Genomic DNA, 8,507 nt, shown 5'->3' with positions numbered 1-8,507 from the left:
AACTCATTGAGTCAACATGGTGAGGCAACTCATGGTGAGGAGCTATCCTTGAGGTGACTTGGTGGGCCTACTTGATTAGTCGACTTGGTGAGCCGACCTGACGAGATGACACGGTGAGCGGGCTTAAAGAGGCGACGACTTGGTGGGGTAACTCAGCAAGCCAACTTATCGAGGCGAGATGGTGAGTCGACTTGGTGAGCTAACTTGGTGAGCGCACTTAAAGAGTCAACTTCATGAGGTGACTCGGCGAGTTAGCCCGCTGATGCGACTTGGGCGGGCCGACCTGGCGAACGAACTTAAAGAGGCGACTTGGTCGAGCTGACCTGGCAAGCGAACTTAAAGAGTTTACTTGGCAACACACTTGAACAATTGACTTGGTGAGCTGACATGGTGAGTGGGCTTAGAGAAGCAACTCAGCGGGGCGACTTGATCAACGGACTTAAAGGGTCGACTTGGCGGGGTGACTTGATGAACGGACCTAAAGAGTTGACTTGGTGAGAGTACTTGGTGGGGTGAACTGATGAACGGACTTAAAGAGTCGACTTGGTGGGAGTACTTGGTGGGCCAACTTGATGAACGGACTTATAGAGTCAACTTGGAGAGAGTAGTTGTTCTGGTGACTTGATGAACGGACTTAAAGAGTCGGCTTGGCGGGCTGACTTGATGAAAGGACTTAAATAGTCGACTTGGTCGGGTGACTCGATGAACGAACTTAGAGGGTCGACTTTGCAGGGTGACTTGATGAATGGACCTAAAGAGTTGACTTGGTGAGAGTACTCGGTGGGGTGACCTGATGAACAGACTTAGAGAGTCGACTTGGTGAGAGTCCTTGGTGGGCCGACCTGGTTGGGTGACTTCGTGAACTGACTTAAAGAGTCGACTTGGTGGGAGTACTTGGTGGGGTGACTTGATGAACAGACTTCAAGGGTCGACTTGGCGAGGTGACTTGATGAATGGTCCTAAAGAGTTGACTTGGTGAGAGTACTTGGTGTGGTGACTTGATGAAAAGACTTAAAGAGTCGAATTGGTGAGAGTACTTGGTGGGGTGACTTGATGAACGCACATGAAGGGTCGACTTGGTGGGGTGACTTTATGAACGGACCTAAAGAGTTGACGTGGTGAGAGTGCTTGGTGGGGTGACTTGATGAACATAGTTAAAGAGTCGACTTGGTGAGAGTAGTTGGTCGGGTGACTTGATGAACGTACTTGAAGAATCGACTTGGTTAGAGTACTTGGTGGGGTGACTTGATGAACGGACTTAAAGATTCGACTTGGTGGGCCGACCTGGCGAGGTGACTTGATGAACAGATTTAGAGAGTCAACTTGGTGAGAGTACTTGGTGGGCCGACTTGGCCGGGTGACTTGATGAACAAACTTAAAGAGTCGACTTGGTGAGAGTACTCGGTGGGCTGACCTGGTCACGTGACTTGATGAACGGACTTAAAGAGTCGACTTGGTGGGCCGACTTGGCCGGGTGACTTGATGAACGAACTTAAAGGGTCGACTTGGTGGGTCAAACTAGCGGGGTGACTTGGTGAGAGTACTTGGTGGGCTGACCTGGCAGGGTGACTTGATGAACGAACTTAGAGAGTCGACTTTGTGAGAGTACTTGGTAGGTCGAACTGGCGGGGTGACTTGATGAATGAACTTAAAGAGTCAACCTGGTGAGAGAACTTGGTGGGCCGAGCTGGCGGGGTGAATTGATGAACGAACCTAAAGAGTCGACTTTGTGAGAGTACTTGGTGGGCCGACCTGGCGGGGTGAGTTGATGATTGAACTTAAAGGGTTGACTTGGTGAGAGTACTTGGTGGGCCAACTTGGCAGGGCGACTTGGTGAGAGTACTCGGTGGGGTGACCTGATGAGCAAACCTAAAGAGTCGACCTGGTGAGAGTACTTGGTGGGCTGACCTGGCGGGGTGACTTGGTGAGCAAACTTAAAGAGTCGACTTGGTGAGAGTAGTTGGTGGGCTGACCTAGTGGGGTGACTTGATGAACGAACTTAAAGAGTCCACTCAGTGGGCCGACCTGGCGGGATGACTTGATGAACGAACCTAAAGATTCGACTTGGTGAGAGTAATTTGTGGGCTGACCTGGCGGGGTGACTTGATGAACAAACTTAAAGAGTCGACTTGGTGAGAGTACTCGGTGGGCTGACCTGGTCACGTGACTTGATGAACGGACTTAAAAAGTCGACTTGGTGGGCCGACTTGGTCGGGTGACTTGATGAACGAACTTAAAGGGTCGACTTGGTGTGTCGAACTAGCGAGGTGACTTGGTGAGAGTACTTGGTGGGCTGACCTGGCAGGGTGACCTGATGAACGAACTTAGAGAGTCGACTTTGTGAGAGTACTTGGTGGGTCGAACTGGCGGGGTGACTTGATGAATGAACTTAAAGAGTTGACTTGGTGAGAGAACTTGGTGGGCCGAGCTGGCAGGGTGAATTGATGAACGAACCTAAAGAGTCGACTTTGTGAGAGTACTTGGTGTGCCGACCTGGCGGGGTGAGTTGATGACCAAACTTAAAGGGTCGACTTGGTGAGAGTACTTGGTGGGCCGACCTGGCGGGACGACTTGATGAACGAACTTAAAGAGTCAACTTGGTGAGAGTACTCGGTGGGGTGACCTGATGAACAAACCTAAAGAGTCGACCTGGTGAGAGTACTTGGTGGGCCGACCTGGCGGGGTGACTTGGTGAGCAAACTTAAAGAGTCGACTTGGTGAGAGTAGTTGGTGGGCTGACTTGGCGGGGTGACTTGATGAACGAACTTAAAGAGTCGACCTAGTGGGCCGACTTGGCAGAGTGACTTCATGAACGAACTTAAAGAGTCCACTCGATGGGCCGACCTGGTGCGGTGACTTGATGAACGAACTTAAAGAGTCGACTTGGTGAGAGTAATTTGTGGGCTGACCTGGTGGGGTGACTTGATGAATGAACTTAAAGAGTCAACTTGGTGGGGTGACTTGATGAACACACTTGAAGGGTCGACTTGGTGGGGTGACTCTATGAATGGACCTAAAGAGTTGACTTGGTGAGAGTACTTGGTGGGGTGACTCGATGAAAGGACTTAAAGAGTCAACTTGGTGAGAGTACTTGGTGGCTCGACTTTATGAGCAGACTTAAAGAGTCCACTTGGTGAGAGTGGGCCTAACGGGGTGATGTGGTGAGTGGGTCGCGATAGCCCGCACTGGCACATCCCCCGAACCGAGCGGCGGACAGGCTCACACCGTTTCGCATCCGACCGGGGCACATCGCCGGCCTCCATCCGCTTCCCTCCCGGCAATTTCAAGCACTCTTTAACTCTCTTTTCAAAGTCCTTTTCATCTTTCCCTCGCAGTACTTGTTCGCTATTGGTCTCTCACCCGTATTTAGCCTTGGACAGAATTTACCACCTGATTAGGGCTGCATTCCCAAACAACCCGACTCGCCAACAGCGCCTCGTGGTGCGACAGGGTTCGGGCCCGACGGGGCTCTCACCCTCTCCGACGCCCCCTTCCAGGGGACTTGGGCCTGGTCCGTCGCTGAGGATGATTCTACAGACTACAATTTGATAGGCGCGGCCGTCAATTTTCATGCTGGGCTCTTCCCGGTTTGCTCGCCGTTACTAGGGGAATCCTGGTAAGTTTCCTTTCCTCTGCTTATTGATATGCTTAAACTCAGCGGGTACTCACGCCTGACTTCGGGATGCGGTAGAGATGCAGCAATGCCCGCACTACGGCGGGCTGCTGAGCCCAGAATAAAGTTCCTCGCGAGGAATCGTTCGATCGGCGCAAACCAACGCCAGCCTTTGTGAGCCACCGCTTGTCGCGACAGATTGACGGACCTCGTGCTCATTTCAGCTGACCGCGCGCCACTTGCGAACACGGACGGCCATCTCCGCTCCTCGCCGGGGAGGGCAAAATTTTGCAGTGCGACGCCCAAGCAGACGTGCCCTTGGCCGAGGCCTCGGGCGCAACTTGCGTTCAAAGACTTGATGATTCATGGGATTCTGCAATTCACACTAAGTATCGCATTTCACTACATTCTTCATCGTGGCGAGAGCTGAGATATCCGTTGCCGAGAGTCATGATTTTGTTTTGTTTTTGCCTTTTTGCGACCCAAGTGCGCAAGGCGCTCGCTCGTGCTTCGTTCTTTGGATTTCTAAGGTGCGCGATGCACCCGTGTGTTGTTGGGTGTTGACACATCCCAAACCCCGAGCACCCAATGGGTGCGACGAGGAACGCTGTGGTGTGTCCCCGCCCCATCCCCTCGCAAAGGTGGGAGGCGATGCATGGGAGAGCCGTGTCAGCGGATCATGCGAGTGCACCCATCCTAAACACAGAACGCTCCAAGCGACGAGTCAACACACCTAGGCAAGGCAACGGGGGGTTGTGACAGTCCCGACTTGCCGCCGTCAAAATGACGGATCCCTGGCACAGTGCCACGCACGCGATCGGACCGTGAAATCTCAACGGGGGATGAGGCCCGGACCCCCTCTGAACTACAACCGAGCAGAGACCTCTCGCTCTGACGCGGACGTCGTTTGAAGGCACCAATCCTAATCCAGATTGCATCCGAGTCTCTTCTTCACCCCGCGGGGAATCCATGCTTTCAATCATGGGCATTCGATGTGACCCTCAACCTCGATGGTGCTGGACCCGTAGCTTGGCCGTCCAACACATCGCTGCAGGGTTGAGTGTCTGCACGTCGCAAAGATTTTGGGGGCGGGGAGGAGGCCAGCTCCATCCCCTACATGATTCAGGGTCTCGAACCGACAATGATCCTACCGCAGGTTCACCTACGGTAACCTTGTTACGACTTATCCTTCCTCTAAATGATAAGGTTCAGTGAACTTCTCACGACGTCGCCAACAGGAACCGCCATCATTTCCGCGATCCAAACACTTCACCAGATCATTCAATCGGTAGGAGCGATGGGCGATGTGTACAACGGGCAGGGACGTAGTCAACGCGAGCTGATGACTCGCACTTACTAGGAATTCCTCGTTGAAGATCAATAATTGCAATGGTCTATCCCCATCACGATGCAATTTGGCAAGATTTACCAAACCTTTCGGGCCAGGGAGAGAAACTCGTTGGTTGCATCAGTGTAGCGCGCGTGTGGCCCAGAACATCTAAGGGCATCACAGACCTGTTATTGCCTCAAACTTCCATGGCCTAGGAGGCCATAGTCCCTCTAAGAAACTGGCCGAGAAGGGGAACCTCTGTGTAGCTAGTTAGCAGGCTGAGGTCTCGTTCGTTAACAAAATTAACCAGACAAATCGCTCCACCTACTAAGAACGGCCATGCACCACCACCCATAGAATCAAGAAAGAGCTCTCAATCTGTCAATCCTTACTATGTTTGGACCTGGTAAGTTTCCCAGTGTTGAGTCAAATTAAGCTGCAGGCTCCACTCCTGGTGGTGCCCTTCCATCAATTCCTTTAAGTTTTAGCCTTGCGACCATACTCCCCCTGGAACCCAAACACTCTGATTTCTCAGAAGGTGCTGGCGGAGTCCTTAGAGCAACATTCGCCGATCCCTGGTCGGCATCGTTTATGGTTGAGACTAGGAAGGTATCTGATCATCTTCGAGCCCCCAACTTTCGTTCTTGATTAATGAAAACATCCTTGGCAAATGCTTTCGTAGTGGTTCGTCTTCCATAAATCCAAGAATTTCACCTCTGACAATGAAATACGAATGCCCCCGACAGTCCCTATTAATCATTACTCCGGTCCCGAAGGCCAACGGAACAGGACCAGACTCCTATTGCGTTATTCCATGCTAATGTATTCAGAGCGTAGGCTTTCTTTGAGCACTCTAAATTTTTCAAAGTAACGGCGCCGAAACTGCGACCCAGCCAATTAAGGCCAGGAACATGCCACCGGCAGAAGGGACGTGAGGGCCAGTGCACACCCAGAAGGTAGACCGACCGTGATGACCCAAGGTCCAACTATGAGCTTTTTAACTGCAACAACTTAAATATACGCTATTGGAGCTGGAATTACTGTGGCTGCTGGCACCAGACTTTCCCTCCAATGGATCCTCGTTAAGGGATTTAGATTGTACTCATTCCAATTACCAGACTCGATGAGCCCAGTATTGTTATTTATTGTCACTACCTCCCCGTGTCAGGATTGGGTAATTTGCGCGCCTGCTGCCTTCCTTGGATGTGGTAGCCATTTCTCAGGCTCCCTCTCCAGAATCGAACCCTAATTCTCCGTCACCCGTCACCACCATGGTAGGCCTCTATCCTACCATCAAAAGTTGATAGGGCAGAAATTTGAATGAAGCGTCGCCAGCACAAAGGTCGTGCGATCCGTCGAGTTATCATGAATCACCGGAATAGCGGGCGAGCCCGCGCCGGCCTTTTATCTAATAAGTGCATCCCTTCCGAGAGTTAGGATTTGGTGCACGTATTAGCTCTAGAATTACTACGATTATCCAAGTAGCAAAGTACCATCAAAGAAACTATAACTGATTTAATGAGCCATCCGTAGTTTCACAGTCTGAAATAGTTCATACTTAGACATGCATGGCTTAATCTTTGAGACAAGCATATGACTACTGGCAGGATTGACCAGGTAGCTTCTAACAACGAGGGGACCCCAAAGACTTGCTACAGCCAAGGGATACCCGCCGCGATGGGAAACCAAAATTTGCATTCGCTCCGTCATGCATCCAAACATAATCCGCCGACCAAGCAACAAGAATGATGTTCACAGCACATGCAGGACTCGCAACGCTCAAAGATTTTGCACAAGAGGAAAGTGTCCCATCGTCGACCGGAGAGGGCTGAATAGGGAGCCTTGGTTCACAGGCACCTGGGAAGAACATCCCGTACGGAACCCTTTACCCTCGAACTCACTGTCACCACTACTCGGAAAGAAGCCTCAAGTTTGTACGAGATGCACCGCGCACGTAGCCACCTCAATTGTAAGGCCACTCAGAGACATCCATTTCCTAGGCATATGCCTCCTACATGCCTGTTGAGGTGCACCCGCATAGACAAAATCCTTCTCGATCGCAACAAACGTTTTCCCATGACGAAGAGCTAGTTGCCGAAGTGTCAATGGAGACCACCGTGCTGAAGGGTGAAGGGCCGTGCGAGTCGAAAACATGGCTGGTTATGCAATTGGCTGGGGCATCACTGTGCACACGACCACCTCAATTATAAGGCCGCTCGAGGGCATCGTGTATAACAACACCCCCTCCACACATTTATAGGTGATGAGAGCCCGCCCGCATACACGGACATGTCAAATATCTCTGGCAAATATCTCCTTTCCCAGCACAACCTCGCTAACCGTTCCCCGTGACACGTGATCTGCCAGCGCAGGTACAAAAAAGTTCCTACCGCTTAACACTCACACAGGCGTTGTCGGACAAGCTTCAATCTCATGCACATGCACATACCGAAGAACTGGCACCGCGAGGGAACCACCCGCGAGCACCCACATCTCGACAAAAAGCATTCGTGTGATTTCTTCCCCTAGACAGACACGGTGGGCCTGCACTTGTTGGAGCATTGCAAAGATGAGCACTCTAGTTCGTAGGAGCTGGAGAAGAACATCTCGTACGAAACTCGTTCCCCCAAAATGCTCGAATCACAAATGCTCACAGCAGGGTCGTAATGCAAAGATGTACACCGCGCACGCGACCGAGTAAGGACACTCAGAGACATCCATTTCCCAGGCATATGCCCCCTACACGCTTTTTGGTGCACCCTGTACAAACAGCCATACTTCGACAAGCCCTCCCAGAATTTCGCATATGAAGGTAGAGATGAGAAGCCTTGGGCTTTTTGTCCACACAATGCAAACACCGAATGCTCTCTTTAGGGGGGAGCTGAAGAAGAGTATCTCCCGCAGAACCCACGAGCCGCAGCCGTTCGGATTGCATAGGGCAGGACAAGGCATGGAGAGTTTCCACATCCAAACAAAAATTATCGGTAATACTCTACGCTTCTACTGGCCCGGACCACAAAGGCTGTCACGACAGTGCCATGCACTTCTGTGGGATGAGACAGTGAAGAGGCGAGCACGCACCGAGAACTCTACCGATCGGCAAAAAACTTAGGGTGGAGAGTGGACCCTTGATGAAATTAGGGACGTTGAGCAATGCACCCGTGCAACCATCTCTTTCCTTCTTGCCATCCGGGCAGGATAAAAATGCAATGATAGAACATGCCAATGAGACGGAGCCCTTGGCTAAAAGATACAACTCCATACACACTCAGCAACAAGCGCATCTTAGAATCGAACACCAAATGTGCAGTGTGTTGCAAGCCGTGCAGACACCTACATATAGGGTATATCCATCAAAACAAAGTGACAAGTACTTCCCACCAGCTCCGCCATTGCGATTACCGAATGGGATAATACTCACCGCCACAGATTAATGACCATCATTACCATCTCAGAATAGATACAAGCACATCGAGCTTCATCCGATCAGCTAGATGAATTTCACCTTGAAGGGGCCCAATCCAAAAGTTCTGGAGGTCATCTCCTGGAACTCTCAAGAATAAG

General features: G+C 51.3%; 2 non-coding genes across 2 annotated transcripts; both read right to left on the bottom strand.

The window, feature by feature from the left end:
- Nucleotides 1–3,909: 3,909 nt before the first annotated feature.
- On the bottom strand, nucleotides 3,910–4,063 carry LOC149573915 (5.8S ribosomal RNA). The gene has a single exon (XR_016361153.1). It is a non-coding gene; the product is annotated as a 5.8S ribosomal RNA (ribosomal RNA).
- Nucleotides 4,064–4,752: 689 nt separating this feature from the next.
- Nucleotides 4,753–6,563, bottom strand: LOC149573914 (18S ribosomal RNA). The gene has a single exon (XR_016360634.1). It is a non-coding gene; the product is annotated as an 18S ribosomal RNA (ribosomal RNA).
- Between the last annotated feature and the right edge of the window lie 1,944 nt (nucleotides 6,564–8,507).

The sequence above is a fragment of the Cupressus sempervirens genome, chromosome 2 (assembly GCF_028749045.1).
Source record: "Cupressus sempervirens isolate cs-2001-9-10 chromosome 2, ASM2874904v1, whole genome shotgun sequence".
Taxonomy (NCBI): domain Eukaryota; kingdom Viridiplantae; phylum Streptophyta; class Pinopsida; order Cupressales; family Cupressaceae; genus Cupressus; species Cupressus sempervirens.
Note: the sequence above shows the minus strand (reverse complement) of the source record. Positions and strands in the feature narration are given on the sequence as shown.